Here is a 13487-nt window from a genome sequence, read left to right as displayed (position 1 = left end):
ATTTTCTCGCTGTGTGAACAGCCCCATTTTGTCTCCCTTCCTGGACCCTCTTCAGTGTAATCCACTGGAGTGTTTGCAGTTCCACACAAAGATCCCTCTCTCACCTCGTTCACCAGCAGTTTCAGCAAGCATGCTCCCAGCTCTGGGAGTGCAGGTCGCTCAAAGAGGCTGGCTGTGGACGGGCTGAAACACAGGAACGGAGTGCACAAGGGAACCTGGCCTCTAATAAAAGCCATGAATCCCACAGCACACCCAATGCAAAGCCTTGCATGTCTCTTCTTTATCCTTCTTCTCTCAGTCCTCATGCCTCTTTCCCACCTTGTCTGACTGGGTACTTGGCTTCTCTCTCTCCTCTCTGCAGATTCAGCTACACGTGTGACCCTGCAGGAACAGCCTGACCCAGGGAAGTGGGAGAGGACTTATAGTCAGGAACTGTAGTGAGAGGACAAGGAGGAATGCGATCCAACTGTAAGAGGTAGAAGAGATTTGATGATGGGAAGAAGTCCTTTACTCTCAGGGTGCTTGTCCCTGACACAGGGACCAGTGCAGAGAGGCTGTGGATGCCCCATCCCCAGCAACATCCAAGGCCAGGTTGGACTGGGGCTGCAGCAACCTGGTGTGCCGGGAGCTTGCTCAGCTTGGAACCAGATCATCTTCAGGGTCCCTTCCAAGCCAAACCATTCAAGGATTTGATCATTCTGTCCTACCCATCTCCCACTGCGCAGGGGCCCTGAAACTTCAGTGACATCACAGCTCCCAGAGGGTTCCAGGTGGAATGTCCAGGACCTGGAAACAATCACAGCAGACACTTCACCAGCTGCCAAGGGTCACTTGCCACTCCCTCTGTGCTCTGACCCTCAGCGCTGAGGCGCTGCTGCTGCCTGGGCTTTTCCTGCTGCCTGATCTGGAGCACCAATCCCAGGAGGATGTGCCCTGCTGTGCCCATGGAGGTACAGTGCCATGCCAGGCAGGGGCACCCGGCTTGGGCAGGCTGCAGCCATGTGGGAATGGATGGTTTGGGACAGGAAGTCCAATGGGAGATTGTGCTGCCCCTTGCAGACTGACAGAGACATTGTGGAGGCGATGGAAGTGGACCAGGGGCTGGATGAGGATGAGGTGATGGAGGTGGACTCCTCCTCTACTTCCATGTCCTCCACTGTTGAGGACATGGAAGTAGAGGAGGAGAATAACATCGAGGACATGGAAGTAGATGTAGAGGATGATACCGAAGAGATGGAAGTGGATGAGGAGGATGAGGAGGATGAGGAGGAGCCCATGGTCCTTGGATGAAGATGGAGCCACACAGGTCAGACAGGCAGATGCTTCCCACGCCCTTCCCCCACACACCCTGGGTCCCCCTGACGCCAGGCTGGGGCTGGGCTGGATGGCCCCGCTCAGGGACACGGTGCCCGCAGGGGGCCTGGATTGTGCTGCCACAAGCACCAGCCCTGGCCTGCCCTGCCCCTGCCTGGGGCCACGCCAGCCCGGCCAGCCCCGGCCCAGCCCCTGGGGCTCAGCTCCCAGCCCTGCTGGGCCCAGTGCTGGCAGCTGAGTCCAGCTCTGCTGCTTCCTTTCTTTCAGGACTCATGCACATGATGGCACAGATATCACACCTTTGTAAATATGCATGAAGTTTAGAAGTTTCCTGTAAATATGTTCAATACAGTGGAAGTTTTTTGTAAATACGTTTTGAAGATTGTTAGCCCATTGGATCCCATGTAAATATGTTCTGAACATTGTTGTTGTTGTTGTTATAACAATTGTTATAATGGCACATGTTTTGTAAATCCTAGATTTGCTGGTCTTCGGCAAATAAATACTGTAACATTTTAAAACCTGACTCCTCTCGGCCATTCCTTTGGGCACAGGCAGCCTTTGCACACTTGTGGTTCCACTTGTTCTACGTTCCAAGGGCTGGAGGTCCCTGGGGCTGCTGGCACGGCCACCCCGAGGCTGGGGGTCCCTGTGCACAGGGGCTCCCACTGACATCACTCCTGGCACTGGGCACTGCTGCTCTTCCTGGCCTGGGGCACAGCGCTGTCCCCAAGAGCTCAGCAGTCACCAGCTCTCACCCAGGGGGCTCTCACAGCACTGGCCCCTGCAGCCATGCCACCAAAGCAGGCAACAAACCTTCAGCCACCCTTCCTGCTGCAGCCACAGGGACTCCTGGGCCCAGAGCTGCCAGCAGGCCACAGCCTTGCAAAATCCACCTGCACACTCTCAAGGCCACCACAGTCTTGGCAACTGGGCCACCTGCACCTGGGCTGCTGCAAGGACGGATCTTTAAGCCTTGCAGCCTGCAAAGGCCCTGGGCTCTGCTTCCCAGCCTGCTCTGCACTGCCCTGAGCCCGCATTGTTCCAGAGACAAAAGCCAAGCCAGGGCATCCTCACCCTGCCCGCATTCCTGCTGCTGCCAGCAGCCACTGGCCCCTGGGCCCCACTTGGGTGACAGCTGCAGGGACAGGGCAGCCTGTGCTGGGCAGGGGGCACAGGGCTTTGGGCCGTGGGGCTGCTGCTGCTGCTGCTGCTGCTGGTGGGGGCCATGGGCCCAACAGGGCCCCGAGCTCAGCCCCTGCCTGGGCAGCTGCCCCCAAAGCCCCAGACACCCCAAGCATCCCCATCACAGCTGTCAAGGGGGAATCCAATGGGCTTCAGGAAAGAAATTCCCCATAGTGACTAAACCAAGGGATCCGAGGGGAAAGTCAGCACCAGCTGGTGTTTACAGCACCTTGACAAAGGTGGCTGCAGGGCAGGTGAGATCTCCAGGGCCTCTGGCAGTGCCTGCTCTGCACGTGAGCCTGTGCGGCTGCTCCCAGTGGGACACAGCACCGGGCTCAGGCCTGTCCTCAGTCCCTCACAGCTGATCCCAAGGAGCATGCTCACAAAGCATTTCCAGACCACTTCCTCTAGATATTTCAATGGACTACATGTCATTCAAGGAAGTCACCTTGCACATTTAGTTTTGGTGTCGTGGCATGAGATGCCATGAAGGTGCCTCTGAATGTGCACTCATGGCACTTCCACTGCCATCCCAAAAGGTCACAAAGGACAGGCTTCTGCTTTCCGCACTGCTGAGTTCCTGACCCAGCAATGAAGTCTCAGGATGACGAAGGGTTGTGGACGCCAGGGGCCTATTACTGGAACTGAAATACCTTACGACAAAAATGGCAAAATAAAGTAAAAGTGAGGCAGCCCTCTAAATGCAGTGTTATATCAGTTTTATCAGGGCTTGCTGAAGGCAGCATCAGCACCCTCTAGTGGCAACAGGGCCGGCTCAGATGGTGAAGCCCAGGGGACATTTTGAAACACTTGCATCCGGAGGAACCAGAGTAGTGAATGGGGGACAGCCGCCTGCAGTGCAGGATGCTTGGGTGATATTTTAGACCTCTGGGTGGACCTCCCTTTACATCAGGGGCAGCTCTGGGTAACAAATTATCCAAAGATGAGAAGGACATACATATTCGATTTAGGGAGGTTCTCCTTTCAATGTGGAAGAGTTTTACTAAAGGAAGTTGGAAGTCGTTTGTTCATTGGCTGTTTACAGAGCTCCCAGACATTTCTGTTTATTCAGTTAGTCTTATAGCATTCTGGGACTGAGTTAAGGAAACTCTCTATTTTTTGAAAACTCGGGGAGTGATAAGAATCGCAACATTTACCGAATTTTTCATTTGATTTATAGAGTTTTCTCAAGGGTTCAAAGTTCAAATATTCAACCCAGAATTTCTGTTCTGCCCCTGGCATTCCTGAACCAACTGATACTAAGATAAGGGTGAGAGAGGGAAACTACTATAAAGCACAGAGAAGCCACTAGCTGTCTGACATCTCCCCTCTTTCTCTACCCCCTATTCAGGTCTATATTGATTGCACAGGCTTGGATTCTACCCTAACCCATTCTCTGTGGAGAGTTTTGTCAAAGAGTGGCTTGAGGAGAGAGGACGCAACCAAATTTATTTGGGAAAGAAGTCCTAACTAGGGCAGAGACAGGCAGAGGCCTTTTTGTTTCTGTAGCAGGATAGAGAATGGAAAAGTACAAAACTGTGGTTGGTTCCAAATCTTGCAGGTGCGAGATAATATATCCTTGATCCTTGCAAAATACGATAAAGAAATGGACAGAGGCAGGAGAGATAGAGAATGTAGGCTCAGAGGAATGTGGATGAGTTAATGCTATAGTTTAACCAATAGATTGCTTGGCTTATAGAATATTCATAAGCTTATTATTTGCTGTATAAGTGTTTGATAATTTCTTCAATAAAGTGGGCCATGATGAACCATCTGGTGTCCTGGTCTCCTTCCTCCGACACATGGTGACCTCGAAAGTTGAAGCCCCCGTCTCGAAATAAAAGAAAAAGGGAAAAGAGCACGCCACAGTCAAGGAAGTTGGAGCTGGGTCTCGTTCGCAGCCGAGACGGTGCCAGAACTTTGAAGCAGCCTTGGGGTTCACATCGGTGACTCAAGCCATTCACGTGCTGCCGGAGCCTGGAAAGCTGCAAGAGCGCTCACAAAAAAATTTTAATAAAAGGTATGGACAGGCAAGCAGCATACTAACTCTTCACCGCGTATCTAGAAAGGCGAGGAGTAAAAGGTATAGATTTAAAAAAGGAGCTCCCAGGGTTGCTAGCCTATGGTTATGCTAGAGGCGTGTTTCTCAACCCACACACGGTTCATGAACTCGCTGAATGGAGAAAGTTTGGGGTAATACTGTGGGAGGCAGTGTTAGAAGATGATAAAACAGCAAAGAAATTGGGCAAGCTATGGCGTGTAGTGCATAACTCATTACTGCAACATGTTTCTGAGCGTAAGGCGGCAGAAAGGGCGACAGAAGCTCATAAGAAGAATATAGGGTATGGTCGTGAGGACGATCCTCTCGCGCCTTCGGTAAACAAGGTGTTAATACCATTGGGTTCACAACAGGGTGAAATGCAGGATCCGGTTACAAGCGTGGGGGGGCCGTCCGCACCTCCTCTGTTGGAGGAGGAGTAGGATGAGCTGGGGGCTAGAGGGGGACACGAGCTGAGCCTGCCGCCTCCCCGCAGAGAGAGAGAGCGGAGCCCGCTGCCCCCCTGCGGAGAGCGCGAGCAGAGCCTGCTGCCTCCCCGCAGTGACTGAGAGCAAAGCCCACTGCCCCCCGGCAGGGAATGCGGACTGAGCGTGCCACCCCCCCGCTGAGAGCGTGAGCCGAGCCTGCCACCTCCCCCACCCGAACGGCCTGCGCAGAGGCGCCAACAGCACAGAACTCTCGCAGAGCCAGGTCATAACCCAGGGCCACTCAGTGACCCATGGTGGGAGATGGCCAAACAAAGGAGAGAGGCTTGGGCTGCTCTGGCAAGAGAGGCAATGCAAATGGGGGATAATGAGGCAATGGAGGCGGCTACTGCTCTAGCTTGCCCGGTCACATACACGCCACAATATGATGCTCAGGGGAACCATACACAGAATCTGGCGGAGTATACCCCATTAGACTGGAAGTTGTTATCTCAGTTGCAGTCCACAGTCAGCCAGTTCGGGGTGAAAAGTGAACCGGTTAAGCAAATGCTGGATTATCTCTTTAATATGCAAATTTTGTGCCCGAATGATTTAAGGGGAATAGTGCGGCTAATATTCACTCAGCATCAGCAGTTGTTGTTTCATGCACATTGGCAGGCTTTAGTTAACGAGTCGGTCGCGACACAGAGAGCTCAAGGGGACCCGCTGCATGGGGTGACGGTGGATGAGTTGACGGGCTTAGGGGCATACCTGTGCACAGAGGCACGGTTGATATCAGGACCAGATAAGCTCAGAGAAACCATGGGGTTGGTACGTGCGCCCATAGAAAGGGTTAAAGAGCCAGGAGGGCTGCCGGCGTACATGGGCATAAAACAAGGGAGAGAGGAGTCGTTCAGAAGTTTTATTGACAAAGCAGCTGCGGTTATAGACCAGGCTGGTGTTGCAGAATGCATGAAGGGGGTGCTATTGAAGCAGTGTGCCTTACAGAATAGCAATCTGGCCACGCAGAGGGTGCCAGCCACTCTGGGAGCAAACTGGACCATTGAGGAAGCATTAGAACGAATGGCATTACAGCCAGCAGCCTCTCAAGTATTTTTAGTAGATGCAATAAAGGAATTAGGAGTAGGGCTGCATAAGCAAGCAGAATCCACTCAAAACCAAGTGCTAGTTGCTCTTGCTCCTCTCCGAAACGGTTCAATGGCAGTCACGCAGGGAGGCTCAAGGGCATACCCCAAATGTTACCGATGCGGCGGTGGGGGACACATACGCCGAGAATGCAGAGCGACTGGCTTGTGGTGCCAAAACTGCCTATCCAGCTCCACAACACTACGGCTTGCCGGCGCCAATCGGGAAATGGTTGTCGGAGCACGCTGGCTGGCCGCGCCCAGACACAAATTGCAGCCGTGACATCAGCGCCACCTCCAGTCTGCAGCCAGCAACAGCAGGGAGCCTCGGCTTGGACATATCAGCAGCAGTAGATGGCACATTAATGACGAACAGGCCAGAGAGGATACCAACTGGAGTAAGCGGTCCTCTCACGCTACAAGGACAAAAATGTGGAGCCTTATTGCTCGGACGCTCTTCAACATCTATGCTGGGACTATTTGTATTACCTGGGGACATAGATGGGGACTTTACCGGAGAAATACAAATCATGGCTTACACCCCTTATCCCCCGATAAAGATAACCAAAGGACAACGCATCGCACAATTGATACCATTACCACAGATGACATCAAGTATTCCATCGCTTACTGGACAGAAGTGTGATGGAAAGGGTTTTGGCTCTACTGATACTACATTCCTGACTGTAGATCTTCAAGAGAGGCCAAAACAAAGAGTTGAAATTACCCATGGACATCAGAGCATAACCCTTTATGGATTATTGGATACGGGATCAGACACCAGCATTATATCGCCAGAAGCATGGCCACAGCATTGGCCCCTGCTCCCATCAACTAACAAGCTCACGGGAGTAGGAGGACTTACTTTGGCAAACAAAACACCACCTCTGTCAGTGCACATTGATGGGCAACAAGTGTCTGTTGTGTTTTCAGTCATTCAGTTGCCCCCTACAGTCTCTTGCCTGATTGGCAGGGATGTTTTAACATAGCTGGGGGTGGTGTTGACCAATCATCACCCTTTAGGGTAATTGCCATTGCTTGGACTTTCCCCATTCCCCTCACCTGGAAAACAGATACACCGGTGATGGTTAAGCAATGGCCCTTAAAAGGGGAGAGTCTTATACATGCCCATGAATTGGTGAAGGAACAATACGAGCAGGGACATTTACAACTCTCAACGAGTCCCTGGAACACACCCATTTTTGTGATCAAGAAGAAGTCAGGGAAATACCGCCTGGTACACGATCTACGAGCTGTGAATGACCAGATGGAACCGATGGGGGCCTTGCAACCTGGTCTTCTGAACCCAGCCATGATCCCTCAAGATTGGCCACTTCTAATCATCGATTTAAAGGATTGTGTTTTCACTATCGGACTGCATCTCGATGACATGAAGATGTTTGCCTTTACCCTACCAGCAATAAATCGTGGGGAACCAGACAAAAGATCTGAGTGGACGACACTTCCACAAGGGATGCGCAACTCCCCCACGTTGTGCCAGCTTTATGTTGACGCTGCATTACAGCCATTACGTCAGCAGTGGCCAGCTACCATAATATATCATTACATGGATGATATTTTGTTCGCGCAGCAACAGCCATTTTCCCCTTTGCAAGTTGACAGCATCAAAGACACTCTTGCAGCAGCCTCACTTGTTATTGCCACAGAGAAAATTCAGACCACGAAACAATGGAAGTATTTGGGATGGACTCCAATGGACCAAACAGTGGTACCCCAAAAATTAGAACTGCACTTGGACATTAAGACTCTACATGATGCTCAAAAGTTGCTAGGAGACTTACAGTGGCTAAAACCCATAGTGGGAGTACCAAACCACTTGTTGGAGACCCTACGACCCTTGTTAAAGGGCACTGACCCCACTACCCCTGTATGCCTCACAAAGGAACACCATACTGCCCTACAGCAAATCAGTAATTGTGTACAACAAGGGTATGTGTCTCGTCGACAGCTAGATTGCCCTATTGACCTCACCGTCTGGAATAGTCCTTGTCACCCGCTTGGCGCTCTCTCCCAATATGAAAACAAAACGGGGGAGATACGGGTATTGGAATGGCTGTCACCACCATTACAACACAAGAGAACAATATTTTCAAAAATTGAACAATTGGCTGCGTTGATCAAATAAGGCCGTCTCAGAATTACTGAAGTGGACGGTCGAGAACCTGCCACCATTAGGATACCCATGGAAAAAGAGACACTGGACTGGTACCTGGTTAATTCAGTGGACTTACAGGAAGCATTATTGACATCATCTGCAAGGGTGGAGACAAGCAAGTTAGTGCCCAGAGTCCTGCAATGGATGACAGAATGGGACTGGATCACTCGGCCACTGAGAAGAGAGCGCCCCATAGAAGGAGCCACCACAGCCTTCACAGACGCAGGGAAGAAATCGAAACGTGCTGCTGTCACTTGGCAAGAAAAAGGTCAATGGAAGCATCAACTTCTTACAGCAGACCCTGCAGACAGCCTACAAACCTTAGAATTGTTAGCAGTAGTATGGGCAATGTCCAGTCTGCATGAGCCCTTGAATGTGGTCACAGACTCCATGTATGTCGCTGGAGTAGCCAGCCGTATAGAAGGAGCAGCAATTAAGGAAGTGAATAACAAACGGCTGTATGAGTTACTGGTTCAATTAAGGAAAGCTCTCCAGGATAGAAGTGCAGTGTACTCTGTAATCCATATTAGGAGCTACAAATGGTCCGAGGGCCTAGGAGAAGGAAATGAGCGTGCAGATAAATTGGTTACCTTACCCATTGATAACTCTTGTCCTGTTGATAAGCATACATTGGCAAGAGAAGCCCATAGTAGGTACCATCAAAATGCAAAAGGGTTGGCGAGGAACTTTGATCTGGGCTTGTCAGAAGCCAAGGCCATTGTCAGGGCTTGTCCAATATGCAGTTATCATAATGGGGGAATAGGTCTGGGCTGCGGAGTTAATCCTCGAGGTTTGGAAATGAATGAGAAATGGCAAATGGATGTCACACATGTAGCCAGGTTTGGTAGGCTCAAGTATGCGCATATTACTATAGATACATATAGCCACTACATATGGGCTACAGCACAGGGAGGAGAGAAAGCAATACACGTGATCAGGCACTTATTGAGCTGCTTTGCTGTCATGGGAGTCCCAAAAGGTATCAAAACAGATAATGGCCTGGCCTACACAAGTGCTAGGGTCCGAAAGTTTTTGGACCAATGGTCTGTCAAGCATCTGACAGGTATTCCACATTCCTCCACAGGACAGGCGATAGTTGAAAGAGCAAATGGTACCCTCAAACAGTACATTGACAAACACCAGGATTTAAAGGACCCACAAGCATGCCTGGCTAAGGTTTTGTATGTGATCAATCATTTATGTGTTTTTGGGGAGGACGATGGCCCCCCTGCAGTTAAACATCACCCGAGGTCAAGTCAGGAAGCTATTAAGGAAACGGAGGTCTGGGTGAAGTATAAAAACCCAAGCACAGGGATATGGGAAAAGCCCGCAAAAGTGCTATACTGGGGTCGGGGATGTCTTTGTGTTTCCTCACCAACAGGGCCTTTGTGGGTGCCTGCCAAGTGGACTAAACCTGTCTTTGATGCAGCATCTGGTGGACAACCTTACGGAGGGGGACAAGGAGCATCTGGAGAAGAAGCTGCTGCTGATCTTGCAACCCTTATTGCTGCAACTGAAGGGACACTCGAAAGCGGTGGACAGAGCAGTGACACGCCGCTACCGGACGGCCAGGAAGCTGATTGACACTGTTGAAGCGTTATCAACCTTCTGCATAAAAGGACCAGTGAGGGAGCGCTGCCTTGAGTGTCGCAGCCCCTGTTGTGTTGCGTGGGTAGCTCTATATTGTGGGGGTTGTGGTAAAACCTTTTGGTTAGAACAGCCCGAGATCTGGGGCTTATGGTGTAATACCTGTAAGCATAACTACACATGGGGGGAAGACTGGCAGAGGGAACTAAGGAGACAGACGGGGCTAGGTACAGTCCTAGCTTTAAGTCTTTTTGAGTCACCCGAGCAGAAAATCTTGGCCTATTACCGGTAGGAGGTACAGTGTATTGTGAAAAGAGTTAAAGCTCAAAGCAAGCCATACATAGCTTCAGCCAGGTGTGGAAAATTGGTGCCTCTAACACAGCATTCTGTAGTAGGACCCATTAAAGGAGATCCCAATGAGGCATTGGACTCCTGCATTGAGACTCTTCAGGGATTGGGATTGCAAAAGTTAGGATCAGTAAGGTTGAAGACAGATAAGAAAGGGAGAGCAAGAAAGAAAACAGAAAAATGAGGCTTATTTTTGTTATACTGCTTAGTGCTGTGGCGGATGGGGCAGTAGGAGTAACGCGCTTTAATCAGCCTAGAGATAACATATGGATAACGCTTGCTAATCAAACTAACCAATCTTCACTTTGCCTTAGCCTTGGGGGGGTTACTAATCCATTTCGAACATGTTTGGTGGGTCTTCCAGTGTGGTCCCCTTGGGAATTTTGCAGTCTGATCAATAATCAAACTCTATGCATGCGCAATCTGACAAACATTAAACCACCCATGCCAGGTTACACCGCAAGTCAGAGTGACGGTTACCGCCAATGCTTGATAGTCTTATCGCTTAATACTACCCTGCATTCTCCTCCAGAGGAGCTAGATCTCTTTGCAAGTGCAAACACCAGTATAACTAACACCTCAAATGGCAGATGGTTCAGTTTTGAGCCCTTAGATCCACAGAATTTACATCGGCCTAGAGACGCATGGGCTACCTTGGATTCATCCCTCAGTTTGGATACAGTATCCAAACAGGTTTATAGTCAATGTAAAGGCACTACCATTAGGACACCGAGGAAACTACCTGCAGGGATATTTTTAATCTGTGGAGACAGAGCTTGGAATGGTATACCAGTCAGGCCACAGGGTGGACCTTGCTATTTGGGGAAATTGTCATTGTTTCACCCCAGTGTGTCTTCATGATTGCAACTCAGTCAAAATTCAAGCAGGAGGAGATGCAGCCTGCATAACTTAGACTGCAGCCGGATAGGGGGCCCACGGTTTTGGAGTGAGTTAGAACAAGTGATGGTCTCAACTGTCTTGCTGGGAGGAGCTGCAAATAAAGCCATGAACCTAGCAAAGCAGTTGGGATGCTGGGCCAAGGATGAGCTAGACAAAACGTCACAAATTTTAGATATGCTAACTGCAGATGTGCAAAGTGCTAATCATGCTGTTTTGCAGAATAGAGCTGCTATAGATTTTTTGCTTTTAGCACAAGGTCATGGATGTGAAGAGTTTGAGGGAATGTGTTGCATGAATTTGTCTGATCACTCCGTGTCCATTCATGCAAAGATAAAAGAATTACAGCAGGGACTTCACAATCTTAAAGAAGAAGAGGGTTTAGGAATCGACGAATGGCTTAAAGGCTTAGGACTTGTACCGTGGCTGAGAAACCTTGTGATATATGCTATAGGGTTATTGGGTGTGATTTTCTTGCTTTTGTTTATTTTGCCTTGTGTTTTTAATTGTATTCAAAATATGGTTAGCCAAATGATAGAAAGAACCTGGCAGACTAGCCTCCTTGCCCAAGAACAAAACGGGGGAAGTGTGGAGAGTTTTGTCAAAGAGTGGCTTGAGGAGAGAGGACACAGCCAAATTAATTTGGGAAAGATGTCCTAACTAGGGCAGAGACAGGCAGAAGCCTTTTTTGTGTCTGTAGCAGGATAGAGAATGGAAAAGTACAAGACCATAGTTAGTTCCAAATCTTGCAGGTGTGAGATAATGTGTCCTTGATCCTCGCAAAACATGATAAAGAAATGGACAGTGAGGCAGAAGAGATAGAGAACGTAGTCTCAGAGGAATGTGGATGAGTTAATGCTATAGTTTAACCAATAGATTGCTTGGCTTATAGAATATTCATAAGCTTATTATTTGCTGTATGAGTGTTTGATACTTTTTCAATAAAGCGCTCCATGATGAACCAACTGGTGTCCTGGTCTCCTTCCTCCGACACCCAGGGTCTGCAAGTTCTCTGGGTGGGAGCTGAGATTGTGAGCCCTTGAGTCCTGCCAAGTGCTGGGGCTGCACCTCCAGCTCCAGAGGAGATGGGACAGATGGGAGCAGAGACAAATCATTTCTGCTATATTCTTTCTTGTGTTTGCATGTACAGGTGAGCTGGATCCTTATGTATAGGAGGTGTTATGTGTCAGATAACACTGGTAGAGGGAGAAGAATAATATTATGTAGCTGAAAAAAATATTTCATACATAATACGCAATGAGAAAAAAAACCCCTTATGATCAAAAGAGTATCTAAATTTTCCAGAGGATGAGAGACTCACAGTTGTTCCAACAGTCAAACCTTTTCAAATATTTTCCTCAGGGCTTCCTTGTGATGAGAGGTGACCACCAGGGGCCAAGTCCAGGCAGAGCTCTGTGTCCTGACAGCTTTTGTCTGGAAGAACCCTTGCATAAAGGGAATTTTTCAGGAGGAGTATAAATTTTGGCCTTGGGCAACTGGATAAACGGATGGTTCTTTTCCATAGGAAGGAAAGCACAGAGACCCAGTTCTCCAGAGTGTCACAACAGTATCCTTGGTTCCATGGTGTCAGAATGGACCCTTCATCCCATGGACACCCACAGTGTTTACTGCAGTCCCCTTGATGCCACCAGGCCCTGCCATCCTCTAACAGCCCGTGGGTTCCAGGGGGTCCCAAAGTGTCAGAACAGTCTCCATTGTTCCATGAGGCCCCACAATGTCACTGTGCTCCCCTTGGTCCCACAGGGCCTCACAGTGGAACAATGGACTCTTGGTTCCATGAGGTTCCTCAGTCCCAATGGTCCCCTTGGATCCGGAGAGTCACAGTAGCCCCTTGGCTCCACGTGGCCACACTGTGTCACACTGGCTCACGATTCCATGAGGCAACACAGTTTAACATGGGACCCTTGGTTCCATCAGGCCTTGCTGTGTCACAATGGACTTGTGGTTCCACGAGCTTTCACACTGCCAGCAGCAGTCTCCTTGGTTCTGCAGGGTCACCATGGACCCTTTGTTCCATGAAGTTACGCAGTAGAACACGGTCACCTTGGTTCCGTGAGGTTCTGCAGTGTCACAATGGACCCATGGTTCCACCAGGCCTTGCTGTGTCACAATGGCCCCTTGGTTCCATGAGGTTTCTCAGGGTCACAATGGTCTCCTTGGATCTGCTGTATCACAATGGACCATTGGTTCAATGTGGCCCCAATGTGCCAAAATGGATTTTGGTTCCATGGGGTTCTGCTGTGTCACCATGGACCCTTTGTTCCATGAGCTTGCACAGTGTCACAGCTGACTCCTTGGTTCTCTGAGGAGCCACTGTCACTAAATCTCTAAAATTTCAGAATAAGTTTCCT

Source organism: Zonotrichia albicollis, chromosome 24, assembly GCF_047830755.1.
Source record: "Zonotrichia albicollis isolate bZonAlb1 chromosome 24, bZonAlb1.hap1, whole genome shotgun sequence".
Classification (NCBI taxonomy): domain Eukaryota; kingdom Metazoa; phylum Chordata; class Aves; order Passeriformes; family Passerellidae; genus Zonotrichia; species Zonotrichia albicollis.
This window is presented reverse-complemented; position numbering follows the sequence as displayed.